This window comes from Leptinotarsa decemlineata, unplaced genomic scaffold, assembly GCF_025532065.1.
Source record: "Leptinotarsa decemlineata unplaced genomic scaffold, Ldec_3_MD MMD2_tig00000199_RagTag_RagTag, whole genome shotgun sequence".
Lineage (NCBI taxonomy): Eukaryota > Metazoa > Arthropoda > Insecta > Coleoptera > Chrysomelidae > Leptinotarsa > Leptinotarsa decemlineata.
This window is the reverse complement of record NW_027412544.1, coordinates 11,124,946-11,138,790: the sequence shown is the minus strand read 5'-3', so window position 1 is coordinate 11,138,790 and position 13,845 is coordinate 11,124,946.

Genomic DNA, 13,845 nt, shown 5'->3' with positions numbered 1-13,845 from the left:
GGGAATTTGAAATAAAAAAACAATCACGATTAGATCATTTGAACGAAGAAGAATCCGAAATAATTACGCAATTTGCTTGGAATTTTCAGACATCTTTTATTTGGAAGGTGATCGACTCACATTCACAAATGAAATAAAACATTCAATCGACACGAAAGACGCAAAACCGGTCTTTACCAAATCGTATCGCTACCCTCAAATTCATAAAGAGGAAGTGAAACGACAAATAAACAAAATGCTAGAAGATGGAATTATACGCCCTTCCATTTCTCCCTGGTCATCTCCAGTGTGGGTTGTACCAAAGAAAATAGATGCATCAGGAAAACAAAAATGGCGTGTAGTTGTCGACTATAGGAAGTTGAATGAGCTTACTATAGATGACAAATACCCTCTCCCAATGATATCAGACCTTCTGGATCAACTTGGCAAATGTCAATACTTCACCACCCTTGCTTCTGGTTTCCACCAGATCGAAATCGATGAGAAGGACATTCCCAAAATAGCATTTTCGGTAGAAAATGGCCATTACGAATTTCTTAGGATGAGCTTTGACCTCAAAAATGCTCCATCAACATTTCAGAGGGTGATGGATAACATTCTTCTCGGAATCCAGAATGAGCGATGTCTTGTCTACATGGACGACATCATCATTTATTCCCCTACCATTCATGAACACATTTCCAGACTGAAAGAAGTATTTAAAAGACTCCGCCAAGCCAATCTCAAAATCCAACCAGATAAATGTGAATTATATAATGAATTTCCCAGAACCTCAAAACCAGAAAAGTATAAAATCATTCCTCGGATTAGCCGGATATTATAGAAAATTTATCCCAAATTTTGCTAAAATATCAAAACCCCTCACGAAGCTACTTCAAAAAAGACACACCTTTCATTTTTAATGATGAATGCAGAAAATCATTCGAAGAATTAAAACAAGCACTTGTTTCAACTCCAATTCTAATATACCCAAATTTCGAAGACACATTTCTTTTGACTACAGATGCAAGCGCATACGCTATTGGAGCCGTATTATCCCAAGGGCCTATTGGCAAGGACCTACCTATCGCATACGCATCACGAACTCTCTGTTCCGCAGAATCAAAGTATTCCACGATTGAACGAGAACTACTGGCAATAGTATGGGCAGTCAAACATTTTAGGCCCTACCTTTTCGGTAGAAAATTTAAACTAATCACGGACCATAGACCCCTAACTTGGCTATTTTCCATAAAAGATCCAGGAAGTAGACTCGCAAGATGGCGTTTAGAGCTTGAAGAATACGACTATGAAATTATATATAAACCCGGAAGAATAAATAAAAACGCTGACGCACTTTCAAGAATCAAAGTTGATTCCACAAAAGCTTGTCTCGTTTTTAATACAAAATGAATACCTTCAGGTACCTTCATTTTGCCAACAAATGAAGAACTAGATCTTGAAATAATCCAAGATCCGGTACAAGAACCAGAGGAATCCGAAGGAAACCCTGAAAACCCTGAAAACACTGAAAACCCTGAAAACTTTGAAAACCATGAAGGCGATCAATCAGAATATAGATCAGAACATATAACCGAAGAGTTCACAACATTCGTAAATTTATACAAAACAACATCCCTGATTGATTATTCAAAAGTCGAGTATTCCAATTGCCAATTACTCGATGAAGAAAATAAAAACATTCTAATATTCTCTAGACAAAAGGAACTGAAAGACTTTCACTATAAAATAATTGAGGATATTCTCGAAGGAGATTACTAATTCAGGAATCTCAAAATAAATATTGTATCAAGCAAAACAATAAAAAACAGAAAATATTATATAGTTCCTCTCACTCATGATCCAGAATCGGTGATTGAACACTTGTTCCTCACTCTGTATATAAGTCGAAATGATTTAGATCCCTCTAAAGTATATTGCATTGAAACTAATCCTGAACTTCCCATTTTGGAAATTCTATGTTTCATTTTCGCTCAAAAAGATATAAAATTCAAAATATGCAATAACATTATTACCACTCCGGATAAAGATCAAATCCCGATCATAATTGATCAAAACCATAACGGAAAAAGTAATTTACATCGAGGTATCAATGAGACAATTCGTAGAATACGTGAAAAATATAATTGGCAAGGACTCAAGAAAGATGTTGAAAATTTTATAAAAGCTTGTGATGTTTGTCAAAAAACAAAAATCTGTCGAAAAAATTTAAACAACCCATTAGTCATAACCGAAACGCCTAAAACAGCTTTCGAAAGAATAAACATCGATGTAGTGGAAATCCCAACGAAAAATTACGCATTAAGTATACGTAACGAACTGAAAAAATGTACACAAGTGTATCCAATCCCAGACAAAATAGCAAAAAACATTTCAGATACCCTACTTTTATTTTTCCAGCACTATGAAACCCCATTACGAATCCACTGTGATTACGGTCGAGAATTCGATAATGCCCTCCTAAGAGACCTTTGTACCCTTTTTGATATAAAGCTAACATATTTTAGTGTCAATCATCCCCAATCCAACGGATCTGTGGAAAGATTCCATGCAACATTATTAGAAATGATTAGAGCCCATCTGGCCGAGCACCTAAATGATCACCCTTTTAATGTATTACCATTCGCGGTAATATGTTATAATAACTCCGTGAACAAATCTCACGCATTTACACCCCATGAATTAGTTTATCAAAATTGAAACAATCAACAATACCGTAGGCGTATATTATCATGAAAAAGGTAATATTATTCTTACGAACGACAAATGGACGCTACTCGTTAATAAAAACATTTCCCAAATCAAAGAAGCTTTTGATAACAACGTTAAGATTATAGATTCATTAATCAGCATGACCTCGATTCACGGTCAGAGTATGAGCACATTTCGCTCTGAAGTCAAAACGCACACCGGGCTTATCTTACAACTAGCTCAAGCGTTGAGAGATAAGTTTCGTGAAATTGCAATGGATGCAAAACACCCTAGACGAAATAAACGCGGTCTCATAAATGGCATTGGATCTATTTTTGAGTCAATTACTGGAAATCTTGACGCTTCAGATGGCGAATTTTATACAAATTCAATAAACAGGCTAAATAACGATGAACATCAATTAGAGAATTTATTAAAAAATCAAATATCCATTACCACTTCTGTTATTCAAAATTTCAATACAACAATAAGAAAATTGCAAATTGATGAAAAAACATTCAATGAAGACATTCGAGTTATAGAAAAGTCAATAACCGAAATGAACGACAGAATAGCACAAAAAGAAGCAAAATTAAAATTTATAGAAATTTGTGAAAAACTTATGGAAAGCTTTTTATTTATTCAAGAAAACGTTGATGACGCCTTGGATTCAATCACATTTGGGAGAAAGAAAGAAATGCTTTATTGACTACGATATGCACAATATACATGAGTAGTACGTCAATTTACAAAGACTGTTGAAACATCCCGTGATTTATATAAACACATACTTATTCGCAGTAGACAAAGACAAAAAATATACAATTATGTAAAGAAATAAAATATATATAAAAAAAAATATATGCGATGGGGGCATCAGCATTGATTGGATTGAATTGATATTGCCTCCAGATATTCACTAACGGAATAAAAACAGTTATCAATGAGTGCTTTTTTAATAACTGTTTCGAACGCATGCAAACCAAGACATCTTGCATTCATATCAATTTTATTGTAGAGGCTGAGATTCAATGTATTAGAATGTGATGATTTCAATCTCAACTTTACTGGTCGCAGCTGGCAGCCACTGCGTGTTGGATAGCTGTGAAAATCAGAATTCAGCTTGAACATTTCTTTATTTTTATGAATTTCAATGAGAGTTTGATATATGTAAATACAAGGTAGTGCCATTATCTTATGTTTGATGAAAATTTGCTTGCATGATTCATCAAAACGTGCTCCATCGATGATTCTCAGTGCTCTCTTCTGCAGTCGAAATGCTCGTATAGCCTGAGTGGAGTTACCCCACAGCAGGGTTCCATAGGATATGTGAGAGTGAAAAGGGGAGTGGTATGAGATAAGCAGTACATCAGTACTGACAATTTTTTTAAGTTTGCGTAACACAAATAGGTGACTGCACAGTTTATTGCACAAACTATCAATGTGGCTATTCCACTTAAGACCGTCATCAAGTATTATTCCCAACAGTTTGGCAGTTGACCCATTGGTAAGATTTTTGTTAGAGGAGAATGTGATGGTTTGGGTTTTATCTTTGTTCATTTTCAGCTGATTTGTGTTAAAGCAGAGTTCTGCTCTAGATTTCGTGGCTGTCATGTGTGTTTTGAGTGTAGCAAGACTAAATATTATTCACTCGTCAATCATAACACCTGATCACTTAATAAATGCACTACTAGAAATTTCTCAAAATTTAAGAAGAAATAACCTTCCTCTCCAACCAAAATTGGACAAAATAGCTCAATATCTCGAAATAATTGAACTAGAAGCCGTTCAAACTGAGCACAACCTAATATTTGTACTCAAAATCCCGTTGACTGTATCTCCAATTTATACCCTATACCATGTGTACCCCATTCCAATATTTGATGATAGAACAGGGCTACATCATATTTTGCAAATTTCACAACAATATATCGCGAAATACGATGACTCTTTAATGTTCATACCAATCACAGATATGAGTGCGTGTAAGACATTGACATTCCAAACTAAATTGTGTTACAATATGTCCGCATATCCGATTGACCAAAACTCAATTTGTGAAGCCCAAATTTTCAAGTACACGAAAAACTTTCCAACCAACTGTCAGAGCTCCTTATTTTTCAGTCAGAATTATAAAGTGCACAAAATTGAAACGAACCTATGGCTAGTGATACTCTCGAAACCTTTACAAGTGACTATAAACTGTCCCGAAAAAAAAAGTGAAAACGGAATTAATAAACATAAACTCTCTCATAACTCTTGAAACGGAATGCAGTGCCTTTATTGGAGTAACAAAAATTCAAGCTAATTCCAGATTTTTCGAAATATTCAAATATTCAAATATTCCGTGTTAGGAATCACACGTTAAAAGGTAAGACCTCGTTAATCCTTAGCTCGCACAAGTTTCGACTTCTGAGGGTTGTCGTTCGTAGGGGTGCGACAGCTGGTTAACGGAAAAACAGATTTTAAACAGATTTTAAACAGATCTCGTATGGATCACATCCAGTCTTGATACTATACGAATGTTGCAATAACCTACCGGACAAATGAAGTATTCCAAAACTGAAACCATTGAAATTGAACGATTTGAATGTCGATGATTTGGAAATTGCCAAACACAAACTTGATTCATATTCCAAACCCCTGGATGATTTGATAAATCAACCATATGTAACCAAACATATTTCTTGGTTTACATACTTCACCATTACGCTAATTATTGTGTTTATAATTCTGTACACCTTTTGTAAATGCAGAAGAAGACGTCGCAGCAGCCTAGCAATTGCAGATGTCAACAACCCACCACCGCTTTCAAGACCCTTCAGTCCTTTTGAGCGTTTTACAAGTATGTTCCCAAGAAGAAGACCTAGCCTTCAAGATGAGATTCCCGAGGACGAGGAAATCACATTAGACGATTACTAATATATTTTTTGTATTTTACAGCCCAAAAGTTACTTCATAAGGAACCAACTTTTTTTGGTAAAGGGGAGTTGTTATATGCCCATGGCTGACCTCTACCATTCATCTCCAAGGTGACCAATTCAAGAGCATAGCTGAATCAACATCCGGCACCTACGCAGTTCCAGAAAGATCCCAGGCGCCGTTTACTGTTCTTTGTTCACCTAGACGCTTACTTCATGATATTTTTTCATATAAAAACGTCCTGCGTGGCGTAATAAAGTTAGTTGTATTCTAGTTGTCATACTGTTACTACTCAACTCTGGGGATACAGATCTGTTTCCCCTGTTCAATAAATATTAATTTTTAAAAAGTTATTTTTCTCAAGTGAGTTATAACATTCTTGTTCTTTATTATCGAAACTAGATATATTTTTATGAATCCTCACTTATAACTTGTGAACCCCACTTCAAATCTTTCGTGGCCCATCTAGAACACTTCTATAAAGGAATTCCAACTAGTAATTTTATATTTTATAATAATTGCGGAAATGTTTTGGAGAAATAAATTATAAAACTATATTTCTCCCAGAAATGTTTTCAATGTGCTCATAAAACGGCTATAATAGAAAATTAGCACCGTTTCATAAGAAATTATAGTCTTCATTAACATTTTGTAGAACCTTTTTCAAACACTACAAAACAGTTAGTTCTATAAACATTTCGGCACTCCTAAAAAATTATTTTGTAAATATACTTATAAAGTAATCAAAAGACAATTTCATAGTAGTTTCAAGTGAGCGTTATTGAATATAATGCAGCCTTAAACGATAACGATAAAATAAAAAAGTGTTCACAATATTTTCTTAAAGGCGCAAGAAGTAATATGGTACTAGACACGAGGAAAATATATTAGATATATCACCAACTAAAAACTAACAAATAGTAAGGTTAACGCCATTTTAATAATTTCACTTTTGAACTTATAAAACTGTCAAAAACATTTTTTGATATTGATATTTTCACTGCGAATGAAATTTTATTGACGAATATACAAGGTGGGCCATCGAAAACTTGACATGGAGATTTTGGGTACTTATCTTGCAAATCCTAAAAAACGCAGAGACAGGTCGATTTTTATTGGGGGGGAGACCGTTTTTTCCCCATTTACAGCGTCGTCACTTCAACCCCGGACAGAGGGGTGAAAAACCCTTGAAATTTGAATAGGAGACTGGGGGCGAGTCGCACACCATTTGAAAGATCTTGGAATTCTCTAAACAATGATGTATATATTTTTTTTTAATTTTGAACGAACCATAATAAATTTAGACTTGAAGTTACTTGGCACCTTCAGTTTCCATGCAATAATAGAGATTCTGCTGGGAACGTTCTCGATCATTGTGCAGCATTTTTGGAGTGATTTGGCGACGACATTCATGTGTGATTCGTTGCCGTGAATCTTCGAGTGATGCAGGAGAAGTACAGTGAATTCTGCTTTTCATATGAACCCACAGAAAGAAATCTAACGGCGAAAGGTCTGGTTTTCGTGGTGGCCATTCGAAAGTGCCCCGCCTCCTAATCTTATTGAAAAATTAATTTGAAAACGAATGCTTGCATCAGTCGTACCAACTATGCCATCAGCCTCAAAAACGTAAAAAGGAGCTCCGTGCATTTTTCAACGTTTTTATTGGAAAAATGGTGAGTGCTGAAGTGAAACGTGTCAAGAAAGGAGGAATAAGGTGTGAAGGTGACCTAATGAATAGATGCTTGTGTTTTTAAATAGTTTATCTTGTGAAAAAGAAGGTTCAAAAGTTGCCCTTTTCTGAACTTTGAAGGAACATAACTTTGTAAATAAGGGAGAGCACCGCTTTTTTCTTTTGGATTCGTAATCAAAATACGTAAGTACACTCAAAAATTTTTTCAAAATCGCCGGGTGCCCTCAAAACGAATATTTATCCAGACTTCGTGTACCTATTTAACTTCAAAGGCCTAAAAAGAATATAAGGTAAATAATTCAAGATATTACAATTTCTTGATTTTTTGCTATAGATTTTCAGAAACGATGTTCTCTTTTCAGGCCTAAGAGAATAAAAAAGATTAAGGAGGATCGGATTCAGATGATAATACTCCGCTGACGTTAAATTCAATCGATTCAACCTTATCTGGAAAATTCGGCTTTCATTTATATCAGGATCGTTCACTGCCTGCTATGTCGTTGTGTGATTGTCTACCTTGAGAGTCGATTCGATGACATGTAGGTACAGAGTGAGTACCTACATGTCTTTTCCTTCAATTTCAAGTGGATTATTGAAATAAAGAAGTTATGCGTTTTATTTGTTATTGTTACCGTATGATTATTGATCGTTAAGACTTGCAAATGCTTTCCCTTCAATATTTCATGTATACCTATTTGTGATTCAATCGACAGCTGTTGATTGAACAATCCCTATTGATTAAAAGTATTGAGTTATGATTCTTATGAAATTTTGATGTTCATATCATGTATTTTTATTTGTTGGCTTCACTAGAAACCAATCTCAGTGTTTCATGTGTATTTAGTTTCCTGCTACTTGTTAACTAATTCAATAATATTCATGCCATATTTAGGAGAGTAGCAAACCTCGTTTCAATTTCTCATATATTTATTGATTAATTATATATTCATTCATCTGCATTTATTTTGTTTGATTCCCCATTCCTCTCAACTCACTAATGAACATCTTAATTTTTCAATCAGATCTCAAGAAATCGAATCCACGCCTTGGTTGTGACTTAGATAAAATTGCTGTTGACAATTTTTTTATGAAATATCATTTTTAAGTAAGTACGCCACAACCCCTATAAAACTGTTACGAAAAATTTGGTTCTAGGAGTGATGTTATTACGGCAGAGTCGGAGTACTTTTAAAGCTATAGATTCCTACAAAGCTTGTATGAAGGTAGGATTTTTCACGTATATTTTAGATGAATATTTTCTATCGTTCTGGCTAAGAAGCTTCTTCCATCAATTATATAAAGGCAAAATTTCGAAGAAGTATTGAGCTAGTGATTTGAGGGTACCTATATATACATGGTGATACACTTAAATCGACGGTTTCGATCATCAATAACCTTTCCCTGTTTTTAGCAAGGAAAAATTTGAACCACTAGGTTACGTGGATCTTCCTCTAAACGATCCACTATTATTAGGTATATAGTTATTGGGACGCTAGTCAAATAACACTGACAAATTATACTTCTTTACACGACCTCTAAAATCAATGTCAGCTGGTTCTTCTCAAATGCTGCATTTTATTCTTGGCGGCAACAAATATATATTCGCGGAAGCAACTTAATTTTATAACAGTTATTTTATTGTTTTGGAATTGTAGCGAATATATCATACTATGAAATAGTTGGAAAATCATCATTAAAGTGACAATATGGTAGTGAAGGGAAAATTGTTTAAACGCATTCCAATGAAATAATTTCATTAAAGCTACAGGAATCTTGAAATATTAATCGTCTTCGGGTGATGACTGGATTGTAGATACCAACAATCGAAACGTCGTGAACTAACGTGACTTGGAATCTCTACACTTTTTTATTTTTTATTATTTTCTTTTTGCATTCCTTTAATTTGTATTTATTCAATTATTATATTTTTACTTGTAGGTTACTTCACTATCATTTCATTTCAGGTTTATTGTTGCTTAATATAATTGTTATTTTCAACTATTCTTTTTTAATTATTCTTTTTTACTTGTTTCAGGGATTTCAAATCATTTTATATAGTAGACAATGGAAGTCCGAACTAGTGAAATTCATCACGAAACATTGTCAATCACCTTCAAACAAACATTAAAAATAATTACCAAAAAAACAAGTGTATATGGTTATCCAACGGCAGATAACTCAACATCCTATCGAAATGGCATTAATGGCCCAATTATTTCATGATGAACATATATCGGGTGGCTTGATTTTTCTTCTACATCTGATATATCATGGTTGTGTTCATTTCTCGATATTCCTATTTTCTCTTCAGTTTTCTTGAAATCACCCTGTACATACCTTTTTCGGAATCTGTTTTTTTTTCCTGGCTGCCAACTTCTAATCAAAACAATCTTTGGGTCGCCTGTAGGACAATTCCGGTTTTCGTTCCAAGCTTGACAAGTAGGATATTTTCATCTTCACTAGAAAATATTTCCAAAATTCTTGCTAAAGGCCATTCAATTCTTTCGAAGAAATCTTTACCGTACGACATCCCCCAATTTCAAATTTTTTACGCGATATTTATTTTACCGTAGTCGAAGTCGTAGTAGTATTTGTTTCGAAATCTTCGTTTCGAAATATTCGTTTCAAATGGCAACTCAGTTCATTTTTGTACTTATACCCTTTTCTGAAATATTTTGCTTTTATTTCATCCAGGTTCGGTACTCCAATATCATTCAAACACATAGCCGGTGACAAAGTTCAAGATCAGAACAGTCTTTCGTATAAACCGTCAAAGGTCGTGAATCGAAACTGAGGCATGCTCTCCCGAGAAATGATCTTAGTAGTTATTCAACAGTTCCAATTAGGGTCTCTCACCATTCTCTTCACCAGGCTAAGGATACCAAACTCATCTTCGAATGGTAATGATGATTTGAGGTTTGCATCTTGATGGCCAGAAAAATCCCGTTCTTGAACAAGTCCTGTTATGATCGCCGAATGTTGCGTATCTGGTGCTTATCCGGTACAAGATACATTTACCAAATAAAAAAACTGATATATCAGTAGAAACCTTGTAAAATAGATTTTCAATTGAACGAAAATTCAAAACGTGTGTCTTTCAACTGAAAAACATTTGACTGTTTGAAAATCTGTTCAAAATCAGTTTTTCCGTTAATCAGCTGTCGCATCCCTACGAACGAAAGCCCTTTCAACGTGTGATTTCTAACACGGGTTGAACAATTATTTTTTCATGATTTGAGAAATATATCATTTTTCCGCATTTTCGATCAAGAAGGCGTGGATGAAGAAGTATCTTACTTGATAAATTGTTTAACTAGCATATTTGATCGGCATACCTCTATAATAACTTCTAAAATTACAAAAAAGAAAGCTCCTTGGCTGACATTTGCCTTACAACAAATGATGAATAAACGAAATAAAGCTCTGAATAAATATAAACGAACAAAGTCAGTCGCTCATTTTCAATTGTATAAAGACCTCAGGAATTATACAAACCAAGCAATAAAAAGGGAGAAACGGGCATACTTTTTGTATCAGTTTGAGAATTCCGATTCAAAAAAGTTGTGGTAAACACTAAGAACAAATAACTTCTTGAAAAACAAAAATCAAGAAATTCCTGAAAATCTAAAGAAGCCAAGTGAAATGAATAATTTTTTAATAAATTCCATTCCAACATCTTATGAATTTTTACAGCACCAACAATATTATTCCTTCCACTTTTAAATTCAAAGAAGTCAATGACACTTTTGTATATGACAGCATTTGTAAAATTAATTCCAATGCAATGGGCTGTGATGGGCTGAATGTTAAACTTATCAAACTTTGTTGTCCTCTAATTGTGCCATATATTACATGCACACATCATAAATTTCTGCCTTTCAAGGGGTGTTGTCCCTACTGTTTGGAAAAGAGCAGTGGTTCAAGTGCTACCCAAGAAACAAAATCCTTCAGAATACAAGGATCTTAGAGGAATAAGTATCCTACCCATGCTTTCCAAGATTCTAGAAAGATCCACTGAAGTACAGATAAGACAGCATTTAGCCGACCACTCACTATTGCCTGTTGTTCAATCTGGCTTTCGTAAAGGCTACAGCTGTACGACAGCCTTACTTAATATAGTCGATGATATCATTGCCTCAATGGATGAAGGTCTGTGTGCAATATTGGTACTGCTGGATTTCAGCAGAGCATTTGACACTATTAACTTCGAATTACTGCTTAATATTTTGCACTATATAGGTTTTTCAGAATCTGCTGTTAGCCTTATACAAAATCATTTAGACAATCGTAAACAGTGTGTAAAAATTGAATCAAAGCAGTCCGAATATATGACATTGAACTCGGGGTGCCTCAAGGTTCAATCCTGGGCCCTTTACTTTTTTCTGTGTGTACCATCAATTTAATAAAATCCTTAGAACCATGAAAGATTCATGCCTATGTTGATGAAACACAGATTTATCACACTTTTCCTCCGCAGTTAGCAGATGATGCTTCTGAAATAATTAATAGGGAACTGGCAATGTTCATTAATTTTGCTTCTGAACATTGTTTACTAATAAATTGTGCTAAATCTAAAGTAATGTTATTTGGTTCTATGTATAATCGGGCTAGATTTCAGTTTCCTATTAATATAGAAATTAATAATAAATTGATCCCTTTTGTTGAAGAAGCTAAAAATCTAGGCATTATCATAGAGGCAGACCTAAGATTCGAAAAACATGTTAATCAATTGATTTGACGGGCATATGGTTCACTAAAACTGATTTATGGAAACAGGCATTTAATTCCTCGAAAAATCAAAATGAAACTGTGCGAAACATTAGTTTTATCCATTTCAATTTCGCTGACTCTGTCTATGGTCCGAACTTAACAACTATTTGCAAAAATGAAATTCAAAAAGTGCAGAATTCCTGTTTGAGGCTAATATACGGCGTGAGGAAAAATCAGAGAATATCACATAAATTAATGGAGATTGGATGGTTGAATATGGAAAATAGAAGAGTTCATCATGCGGTCACTTTATATTACAAAATTATTTTATTAAAATTCCTTCCTATTTGTACAACAAAATATCTTTCAGGACAAACATACATAATTTAAATCTACGATTTAAAGGATTATTATCCCCACCTAAATTCAAAACTGAAATGTTCAGACGATCTTTCACCTACCAAATTTATAATTTATATAATTCCGTTCCTGAAAGTTTGAAGAACCTCAGTATTACTTGCTTCAGATCAGAATACAAAAATAATTTATTCAAAACACAAGTCTAGATACCCCTCTGCCCCGCTGCCAAACCAACAAACATAACAATTTTTGTCACTTATCCCTCATTTCTCTCATTGTCTATTTGTCAATTACATGTACAAACGCATATGAATTCTTCGACGCACTGTATTAGGGTTAAGTGGAAGAACATTTTCGTAGTAAAACTATCGTTTGTCTGCAGAAAATGAACTTCGCCCTTTATTTTAAGAAATGTTTTTATTTTTTGCATACAATGTTAAAATCTATATGTATATTATTTGAAAATAATAAAGACCTTCATTATTATTATTATTATAGCAAATGAAAATATATCATTCAGCCTAGGGCTTGAACCACCGACCAACACGGCGGTCGATGTGAGTGAGTGAACAAAGCACCCACGTCGAACCGACCGGCTACCGACCGACTATATACCATTACGAATAGTATCCAAAAAACAGTTGAACATGGCTATTCAAAGATGATAGTCAGATAACTCAATCAAATGAAACCCTACTATAACATAGTATGTGACTTACAATCTGCCACATTGAACATTACAGATATCTAATGAATGCTAAAATTGTTTTCTCCATCTCGTGAAGGCTCCAACTTGGTTAGTGAAACGCGCGTCGAAAAGAGTGTTGCATTTCTGGTGATTGGGAAAAAGTACTTGTTTTGAAATACCTGATGTCAGTCGGAAAGTAAGTATTTTTCATTCATTATGCATCATTTGTACTTCATGCATATTGAAAAAACAAGTTACTATCATTGACAACAATTATGGAAAATTATCTAGCGTCCTCTTTCAATGGAAAGTATTAAATGATTCGAAAAAGCTACATGTCAGTATACCGCCAGAAAATATTTTATGTAGTTCATTGATAATGATTCTGTGAATACCACATGTTAATATTCCTGCAATAATAATGTTTATTTTACAGATATCTATAAACAATCAACATTTCCATAAGAATATAGACTGCCACAAATTTCATCCAATCTCGGCTCACCATCCCAGAATTGACACTTCTGTTGAGAAATGTTTGAAGCAAATTGAACTCACAATAAAGTAACACTTTATTGTGAGTTTCATAAACTGAACCTCACGATTTGATCTCCACAAACTTTATTTGAAAAATATATCACGACATGTTTCGCTAATACAGTAGCTTCGTCAACTGTGATTTGAATACTTCAAGTTGCTTCTCACGCTAATAATTATAACTACAGGTAACTACAATCGGGACAACCCTCATCAAATTACCTCTACCTCTATAATTCTTATATAC